Genomic DNA, 10,000 nt, shown 5'->3' on the forward strand with positions numbered 1-10,000 from the left:
GAGAGTCGTGCCGACAAAACCCACTGACTTTTAAAACTGTCCGTCTGCCACTTGGGACAGAGAGGAACCTGACGAGCCTGAACACCAGCCTTGGCTGGACCGCTCGGGCCCTCCCATGTCGGACGCGAGTCGCCAAATCGATCGGAAGAGAGTACCGATTCCTCTCAAAAAGTCTGCGTGCCCGTTATTATAAAAGCAGCCCACCGGCCGCGGTGCCTTGCCCACAAACACACTTGGTGTCTGGGGTGATTCAGAGCCGCCGCGGCTCGAAAGTGTCAACCTGTTTTAAAAGTCATCGCTATGCCGGCACAGGTGACTTTCAAGTTAAAGAGTTCTCTTTATTGGCTTTCAAAAAAATCTGCAAAGTGTCACAGAGATTTTGAGAAACTCTTTTTTTTCTTTATATTATTATAATATAATATAATGTGTATATGTTTTCGAAAAGCATCCACCAGCAATCCATGGTGAGCCTCTCTCTGCTGGCAAGCTCCTCCTGCCTGAGCCCGACGCTGTCGAGGCTCAACACGATTTCAGACTGACAAAGAGTTCGAAAATTGCCGCCTGATGTAGCTTTAAATGCTGACAGGTGACTTCCGAGTGCTCTTGTAAAGGTCTCCGCTTTGAAATTGAGAGCCTTTTGCCAAGTGTCACTTTTTCAGGCACTCTTAAAGTGCACCTGGGCTGTCAGAGAAAGCTCTGAAAATCGTGTTCTCGAAAATCTCCGGGTACCCGACCAATCCCTAGGTGCCCGAATGACAAGTGTCAATTCGGCAGGACGGCCTCCCACCTCCGGCCGCAGATGCGTCACTAAATCCCCGCAACGGGGGCTTTCTCATTTCGGCATAGGGGCTTCCGCGGCCAACTCATTAACCTGTGCTCGGACTTTTTGTGCCACAAGTGCAAGGGACCGTTTGCCGGCAGCTACTCGCACCCCCCCGCCCAGGGGGGGAATCCTCTGACCGGAGATCCGAAACGCCGGCCGAATCCATCCCCGTCGGACTTCCGAAGGGGTTCCCTCGACCGACTGACTTCCGAACTCCTTTCTGGGCTTAAACGGGTGGAATTCGGACCCTCTCGCAAGGGAGCCGAAGCCCGCCAGCCCCGGGAGGCCTCGGGGCCGCCGTTTTCAAGCCCGACCAAAAAACCCGAAAAATGGGGAAAAATGGGAAAAATTCCCACTCCCAAAAGGCTTAAAAGTCGGTTGGGCGGCAGCCCGGGTCGGTCTCTGCAGACCTGGAGGCGCTAGACACAAGTCTGGTAAACAGGCTAAGTCTCGACATGCCACCTCTTACTATCCTGCAGGTACCCCGCCAATCCCCCCGGAACCGGCTGGCAATTGGCGAATCAGCGGGACGAATTTGAATTCGTGACCGACTCTCTGACACCGAATCGCCGCAAACGCGTTTCGATTTTTCGGCTTCGGTACCTCCCATCAGACTTTGACTGGCCATATCTCCGGACTCACGTGTCGCAGCCGGGACCTTCAGGTACCGTTCGACGCGTCTAACCCTGCCCCGTCGAATGGCGCCCCTCGCGGTGTGGTCCGATTTCCGCATTTTGGTCAGATTTGCCTCCAAATTTTTCAGATTGAGTTGACGAATGCCCCCTACGGGGTAACCTCTTGCCCTTTCGGACATGGTCCCTGTGACTTAATTTCCGCCTTTTGCTCAATCGTTTCCCCATTTATAATTAATTTTAAAAATCGGGTTACTCAGTTCTGGTTTACCAGTTCCCTCTTCGGACTTAGTTTTTGGTTAATCATTTCCGGTTCACCAGTTCCCGTTTTGGACTTAGTCTCTGCGGGCCGTTTCTCATCTTTTGGTTCATCAGTTCCCCTCTTTTAATAATTTTTTGGCTGCTTTCGTTTGATCATTTCCCTGCCTTCTGGGTGACTTTTGCCCCTTAGGACTTCATCGCCGCACATTATTTTCGACTTCTGGTTGATCATTTCACCCCTTTTAATCATTTTTGCAACTTTTGGTTAACCATTTCACCCAGCTTCTGGTTAACCATTTCCCCTTTGGGACTTAGTCTCTGAGCATTCTTTTGGGATTCTGGTTAATCATTTGCCAATTTTTAAAAAATGTTGCCGCTTTTGTTTAATGCTTTCTGGTCAACCTTTCCCTCTTTCAGACTTCACCGCGGCACATTGCTTTAGCCTCCTGGTTAATCATTTCACCCCTTTTAATCATTTTTGCAACTTTTGGTTAACCATTTCCCCCAGCTTCTGGTTAACCATTTCCCCTTTGGGACTTGGTCTCTGAGCATTCTTTTGGGATTCTGGTTAATCATTTGCCAATTTTTTAAAAATGTTGCCACTTTTGTTTAATGCTTTCTGGTCAACCTTTCCCTCTTTCAGACTTCACCGCGGCACATTGCTTCAGCCTCCTGGTTAATCATTTCACCCCTTTTAATCATTTTTGCAACTTTTGGTTAACCATTTCCCCCAGCTTCTGGTTAACCATTTCCCCTTTGGGACTTAGTCTCTGAGCATTCTTTTGGGATTCTGGTTAATCATTTGCCAATTTTTAAAAAATGTTGCCACTTTTGTTTAATGCTTTCTGGTCAACCTTTCCCTCTTTCAGACTTCACCGCGGCACATTGCTCCAGCCTCCTGGTTAATCATTTCACCCCTTTTAATCATTTTTGCAACTTTTGGTTAACCATTTCCCCCAGCTTCTGGTTAACCATTTCCCCTTTGGGACTTAGTCTCTGAGCATTCTTTTGGGATTCTGGTTAATCATTTGCCAATTTTTTAAAAATGTTGCCACTTTTGTTTAATGCTTTCTGGTCAACCTTTCCCTCTTTCAGACTTCACCGCGGCACATTGCTTTAGCCTCCTGGTTAATCATTTCACCCCTTTTAATCATTTTTGCAACTTTTGGTTAACCATTTCCCCCAGCTTCTGGTTAACCATTTCCCCTTTGGGACTTAGTCTCTGAGCATTCTTTTGGGATTCTGGTTAATCATTTGCCAATTTTTAAAAAATGTTGCCACTTTTGTTTAATGCTTTCTGGTCAACCTTTCCCTCTTTCAGACTTCACCGCGGCACATTGCTTCAGCCTCCTGGTTAATCATTTCACCCCTTTTAATCATTTTTGCAACTTTTGGTTAACCATTTCCCCCAGCTTCTGGTTAACCATTTCCCCTTTGGGACTTAGTCTCTGAGCATTCTTTTGGGATTCTGGTTAATCATTTGCCAATTTTTAAAAAATGTTGCCGCTTTTGTTTAATGCTTTCTGGTCAACCTTTCCCTCTTTCAGACTTCACCGCGGCACATTGCTTTAGCCTCCTGGTTAATCATTTCACCCCTTTTAATCATTTTTGCAACTTTTGGTTAACCATTTCCCCCAGCTTCTGGTTAACCATTTCCCCTTTGGGACTTGGTCTCTGAGCATTCTTTTGGGATTCTGGTTAATCATTTGCCAATTTTTTAAAAATGTTGCCACTTTTGTTTAATGCTTTCTGGTCAACCTTTCCCTCTTTCAGACTTCACCGCGGCACATTGCTTCAGCCTCCTGGTTAATCATTTCACCCCTTTTAATCATTTTTGCAACTTTTGGTTAACCATTTCCCCCAGCTTCTGGTTAACCATTTCCCCTTTGGGACTTAGTCTCTGAGCATTCTTTTGGGATTCTGGTTAATCATTTGCCAATTTTTAAAAAATGTTGCCACTTTTGTTTAATGCTTTCTGGTCAACCTTTCCCTCTTTCAGACTTCACCGCGGCACATTGCTTCAGCCTCCTGGTTAATCATTTCACCCCTTTTAATCATTTTTGCAACTTTTGGTTAACCATTTCCCCCAGCTTCTGGTTAACCATTTCCCCTTTGGGACTTAGTCTCTGAGCATTCTTTTGGGATTCTGGTTAATCATTTGCCAATTTTTTAAAAATGTTGCCACTTTTGTTTAATGCTTTCTGGTCAACCTTTCCCTCTTTCAGACTTCACCGCGGCACATTGCTTTAGCCTCCTGGTTAATCATTTCACCCCTTTTAATCATTTTTGCAACTTTTGGTTAACCATTTCCCCCAGCTTCTGGTTAACCATTTCCCCTTTGGGACTTAGTCTCTGAGCATTCTTTTGGGATTCTGGTTAATCATTTGCCAATTTTTAAAAAATGTTGCCACTTTTGTTTAATGCTTTCTGGTCAACCTTTGCCTCTTTCAGACTTCCCCGCGGCACATTGCTTCAGCCTCCTGGTTAATCATTTCACCCCTTTTAATCATTTTTGCAACTTTTGGTTAACCATTTCCCCCAGCTTCTGGTTAACCATTTCCCCTTTGGGACTTAGTCTCTGAGCATTCTTTTGGAATTCTGGTTAATCATTTGCCAATTTTTAAAAAATGTTGCCGCTTTTGTTTAATGCTTTCTGGTCAACCTTTCCCTCTTTCAGACTTCACCGCGGCACATTGCTTTAGCCTCCTGGTTAATCATTTCACCCCTTTTAATCATTTTTGCAACTTTTGGTTAACCATTTCCCCCAGCTTCTGGTTAACCATTTCCCCTTTGGGACTTAGTCTCTGAGCATTCTTTTGGGATTCTGGTTAATCATTTGCCACTTTTTAAAAAATGTTGCCGCTTTTGTTTAATGCTTTCTGGTCAACCTTTCCCTCTTTCAGACTTCACCGCGGCACATTGCTTTAGCCTCCTGGTTAATCATTTCACCCCTTTTAATCATTTTTGCAACTTTTGGTTAACCATTTCCCCCAGCTTCTGGTTAACCATTTCCCCTTTGGGACTCAGTCTCTGAGCATTCTTTTGGGATTCTGGTTAATCATTTGCCACTTTTTTAAAAATGTTGCCGCTTTTGTTTAATGCTTTCTGGTCAACCTTTCCCTCTTTCAGACTTCACCGCGGCACATTGCTTTAGCCTCCTGGTTAATCATTTCACCCCTTTTAATCATTTTTGCAACTTTTGGTTAACCATTTCCCCCAGCTTCTGGTTAACCATTTCCCCTTTGGGACTTAGTCTCTGAGCATTCTTTTGGGATTCTGGTTAATCATTTGCCAATTTTTAAAAAATGTTGCCGCTTTTGTTTAATGCTTTCTGGTCAACCTTTCCCTCTTTCAGACTTCACCGCGGCACATTGCTTTAGCCTCCTGGTTAATCATTTCACCCCTTTTAATCATTTTTGCAACTTTTGGTTAACCATTTCCCCCAGCTTCTGGTTAACCATTTCCCCTTTGGGACTTAGTCTCTGAGCATTCTTTTGGGATTCTGGTTAATCATTTGCCAATTTTTAAAAAATGTTGCCGCTTTTGTTTAATGCTTTCCCTGCTTTGTGGTCAAACTTTTCCCCTTTAGGACTTCATCGCCGCACATTATTTTCGAATTCTGGTTAATCATTTCACCCCTTTTAATCATTTTTGCAACTTTTGGTTAACCATTTCCCCCAGCTTCTGGTTAACCATTTCCCCTATGGGACTTAGTCTCTGAGCATTCTTTTGGGATTCTGGTTAATCATTTGCCAATTTTTAAAAAATGTTGCCGCTTTTGTTTAATGCTTTCTGGTCAACCTTTCCCTCTTTCAGACTTCACCGCGGCACATTGCTTTAGCCTCCTGGTTAATCATTTCACCCCTTTTAATCATTTTTGCAACTTTTGGTTAACCATTTCCCCCAGCTTCTGGTTAACCATTTCCCCTTTGGGACTTAGTCTCTGAGCATTCTTTTGGGATTCTGGTTAATCATTTGCCACTTTTTTAAAAATGTTGCCGCTTTTGTTTAATCGTTTCCCTGCTATGTGGTCAACCTTTTCCCCTTTCAGACTTCATCGCCGCGCATTGTTGTCGACTTCTGGTTAATCATTTTTCCCCTTTAAATCTTTTTTTGCCACTTTCGGTTAACCATTTCACCCAGCTTCTGGTTAACCATTTGCCCCATTATACTGAATTTTTCCGCTTTGGTTTAATCATTTCCCTGCTTTCTTGTCAACCTTTTCCCCTTTTGGACTTCGCCGCCGCACTTTGCTTTTGCCTTCTGGTTAAACATTTCTCCCCTTTTAATCCTTTTTCCCACTTTTGGTTCACCAGTTCACCCAGCTTCTGGTTAACCATTTCCCCTTTGGGACTTAAGTCTCTGAGCATTCTTTTGGGATTCTGGTTAACCATTTGCCACTTTTTTAAAAATGTTGCCGCTTTTGTTTAATGCTTTCCCTGCTTTCTGGTCAACCTTTTCCCCTTACGACTTCGCCGCCGCACTTTGCTTTCGCCTTCTGGTTAATCATTTCACCCCTTTTAATCCTTTTTCCCACTTTGGGTTGGACAGTTCACCCAGCTACTGGTTAACCATTTCCCCTTTGGGACTTAAGTCTCTGAGCATTCTTTTGTGATTCTGGTTCACCATTTGTCCCTTTTTAAAAGATATTGCTGCTTTTGATTAAACCTTTCCCTGCTTTGCGGTCGACCTATTCCTCTTTCAGACTTCATCGCCGCACCTTGTTTTCGACATCTGGTTCAACATTTCTCCCCTTTTAATCCTTTTTCCCACTTTTGGTTAAGCAGTTCACCCAGCTTCTGGTTCACCATTTGCCCCTTTTTACTGAATTTTTCTGCTTTTGTTTAATCATTTCCCTGCTTTGCGGTCGACCTATTCCTCTTTCAGACTTCATCGCCGCGCATTGTTTTCGACATCTGGTTCAACATTTCTCCCCTTTTAATCCTCTTTCCCACTTTTGGTTAAGCAGTTCACCCAACTTCTGGTTAACCATTTGCCCCTTCTTACTGAATTTTTCTGCTTTTGTTTAATCATTTCCCTGCTTTATGGTCAACCTTTTCCCCTTTAGGACTTCGCCGCCGCACTTTGCTTTCGCCTTCTGGTTAATCATTTCACAACATTTTAATCCTTTTTCCCACTTTTGGTTAAACAGTTCACCCAGCTTCTGGTTAACCATTTGCCCCTTTGGGACTTAAGTCTCTGAGCATTCTTTTGGGATTCTGGTTCACCATTTGTCCCTTTTTAAAAGATATTGCTGCTTCTGTTTAATCCTTTCCCTGCTTTGCGGTCAACCTTTTCCTCTTTCAGACTTCATCGCCGCGCATTGTTTTCGACATCTGGTTCAACATTTCTCCCCTTTTAATCCTCTTTCCCACTTTTGGTTAAGCAGTTCACCCAACTTCTGGTTCACCACTTGCCCCTTTTTACTGAATTTTTCTGCTTTTGTTTAATCATTTCCCTGCTTTCCGGTCAACCTTTCCCTCTTTCAGACTTAATCGCCGCACATTGTTGTCGACTTCTGGTTGATCAGTTCACCCCTTTTTTATCCTTTTTCCCACTTTGGGTTAAGCAGTTCACCCAGCTTCTGGTTAACCATTTGCCCCTTTGGCACTTAAGTCTCTGAGCATTCTTTTGGGATTCTGGTAAACCATTTGTCCCTTTTTAAAAAATGCTGCTGCTTTTGTTTAATGCTTGCCCTGCTTTGCGGTCGATCATTTCACCCCTTTTAATCCATTTTTGCCACTTTGGGTTAAACAGTTCACACAACTTCTGGTTCACCATTTCACATTTCGGAACTTTTATTCCCACCATTACTTTGGGCTTCTGGTTCATCATTTCACGCTGTTTTACAAATCTTTGCCGCTTCACTTTTAATCCACAAACCGTGGCTCGCTTTCGGGTGGGGGGGGGGGTAGCGGGTTTGGGCCGGGCACTCGACATCCCGGTGTGCGACCGGGTTCGTTCTGGTACCGCTCGGTGCCCCTCGTCCTGCTCTTGCCGCGGAAGCAAACCAGACGACCGTCGGTCTCACGCCCGAGGGGAGAGGAGGCGGAAAGCGGTTTGCAGCCTTTCGCTGTACCTCCGGCGGGCAGCGCCGCACCTCCGAGTGCTCGGTACCGTTCGCTGCACCTCGTCCGGCCGCACGCAGCGAGCCAAACCCGGAGGAAATCGGCCTGTGCCTTCTCGAGATATGGGCCTCCGGGTGGGACGGACAAACCGGGGCCCCGAGCTCGCTTTCGGCGGCCCGGCACTCGACTTCCCGGTGTCCGAACGTGATCCTTCCGGTACCCTTCGGTGCCCCTTGCCCGACTCTAGCTCCCGTGCTGAAGCGGAGTCGGTCGGCCTGACGGCCTGCCGAGTTAACCAGCGGAAAGCGGTGCGCAGCCTTTCGCTTGCAGCTCCGGCGGGCAGCGCCGCACCTCCGGCTGCTCAGTGCCGTCCGCTGCTCCCCTTCCGGCTGCACGCAGCGAACCATACCCGGAGGAAATCGGCCTCGGCCTTCCGGAGATATGGGCCTGCGAGTGGGACCAATAAATCGGTGCACATTTCCGGCTCGGTTTCCGGCCTCGGCACTATCAGTTCACGCCGTCCGACCGACGTCGTTCTGGCACGGTTCCGTTGCTCCTTGATCCGGTCCAGCCACGGTAATCAGCCGAAGATGGTGGGGGGGACACATTGCCCGCCGAGTTAGCCGGAGGAAATCGGCCTCGGACTTCCTCAGATATCAGCCTCCGGGTGGGACAGACAAACCGGGGACCCGAGCACGCTTTCGGCGGCCCGCTGGTCGACTTCCCGGTGTGCGACCGGGTTCGTTCCGGTACCGTTCGCTGCCCCTCGTCCTGCTCTAGCCGCGGAAACAAACCCGACGACCGTCGGTCTCACGCCCGCGGAGGGAGGTGGCGGAAAGTGGTTTGCAGCCTTTCGCTGTACCTCCGGCGGGCAGCGCCCGACCTCCGAGTGCTCGGTACCGTCCGCTGCGCCTGGTCCGGCCGCACACAACGAGCCATACCCGGTGGAAATCGGCCTGTGCCTTCCAGAGATATGGGCCTCCGGGTGGGACGGACAAACCGGGGCCCCGTGCTCGCTTTCGGCGGCCCGCTAGTCGACTTCCCGGTGTGCGACCGGGTTCCTTCCGGTACCGTTCGCTGCCCCTCGTCCTGCTCTAGCCGCGGAAACAAACCCGACGACCGTCGGTCTCACGCCCGCGGAGGGAGGCGGCGGAAAGTGGTTTGCAGCCTTTCGCTGTACCTCCGGCGGGCAGCGCCCGACCTCCGAGTGCTCGGTACCGTCCGCTGCGCCTGGTCCGGCCGCACACAACGAGCCATACCCGGTGGAAATCGGCCTGTGTCTTCCGGAGATATGGGCCTCCGGGTGGGACGGACAAACCGGGGCCCCGAGCGGTGGCACCCTGCTCGCTTTCGGCGGCCCGGCACTCGACTTCCCGGTGTGCGAACGTCATCGTTCCGGTACCCTTCGGTGCCCCTTGCCCCACTCTAGCTCCGGTGCTAAAGCGGAGTCGGTCGGTCTCACGGACGCCGAGTTAGCAGGCGGAAAGCGGTGCGCAGCCTTTCGCTGTCACTCCGGCGGGCAGCACCGCACCTCCGAGTGCTCGGTACCGAACGCTGCGCCGCCTCCTGCCGCACGCAACGAGCCATACCCGCAGGAAATCGGCCTCGGCGTTCCGGAGTTATCCGCCTCCGAGTGGGCCTGACCAAGCGGGGTGAACTGGAAATCATTAACCAACGTACTTCCATGTTTTCACCCGCAGAGGGCAGCACTCTCTTCTCCGTTTTAAACTGGGCCGACCCGGCTCCGTTTCGAGACCCGGCACTCGACTTCCCGGTGTGCGACCGGGTTCGTTCCGGTACCGTTCGCTGCCCCTCGTCCTGCTCTAGCCGCGGAACTAAACCCGACGACCGTCGGTCTCACGCCCGCGGAGGGAGGCGGCGGAAAGTGGTTTGCAGCCTTTCGCTGTACCTCCGGCGGGCAGCGCCCGACCTCCGAGTGCTCGGTACCGTCCGCTGCGCCTGGTCCGGCCGCACACAACGAGCCATACCCGGTGGAAATCGGCCTGTGCCTTCCGGAGATATGGGCCTCCGGGTGGGACGGACAAACCGGGGCCCCGAGCTCGCTTTCGGCGGCCCGCTAGTCGACTTCCCGGTGTGCGACCGGGTTCCTTCCAGTACCGTTCGCTGCCCCTCGTCCTGCTCTAGCCGCGGAACCAAACCCGACGACCGTCGGTCTCACGCCCGCGGAGGGAGGCGGCGGAAAGTGGTTTGCAGCC

Source organism: Heptranchias perlo, unplaced genomic scaffold (assembly GCF_035084215.1).
Source record: "Heptranchias perlo isolate sHepPer1 unplaced genomic scaffold, sHepPer1.hap1 HAP1_SCAFFOLD_755, whole genome shotgun sequence".
Taxonomy (NCBI): Eukaryota; Metazoa; Chordata; class Chondrichthyes; order Hexanchiformes; family Hexanchidae; genus Heptranchias; species Heptranchias perlo.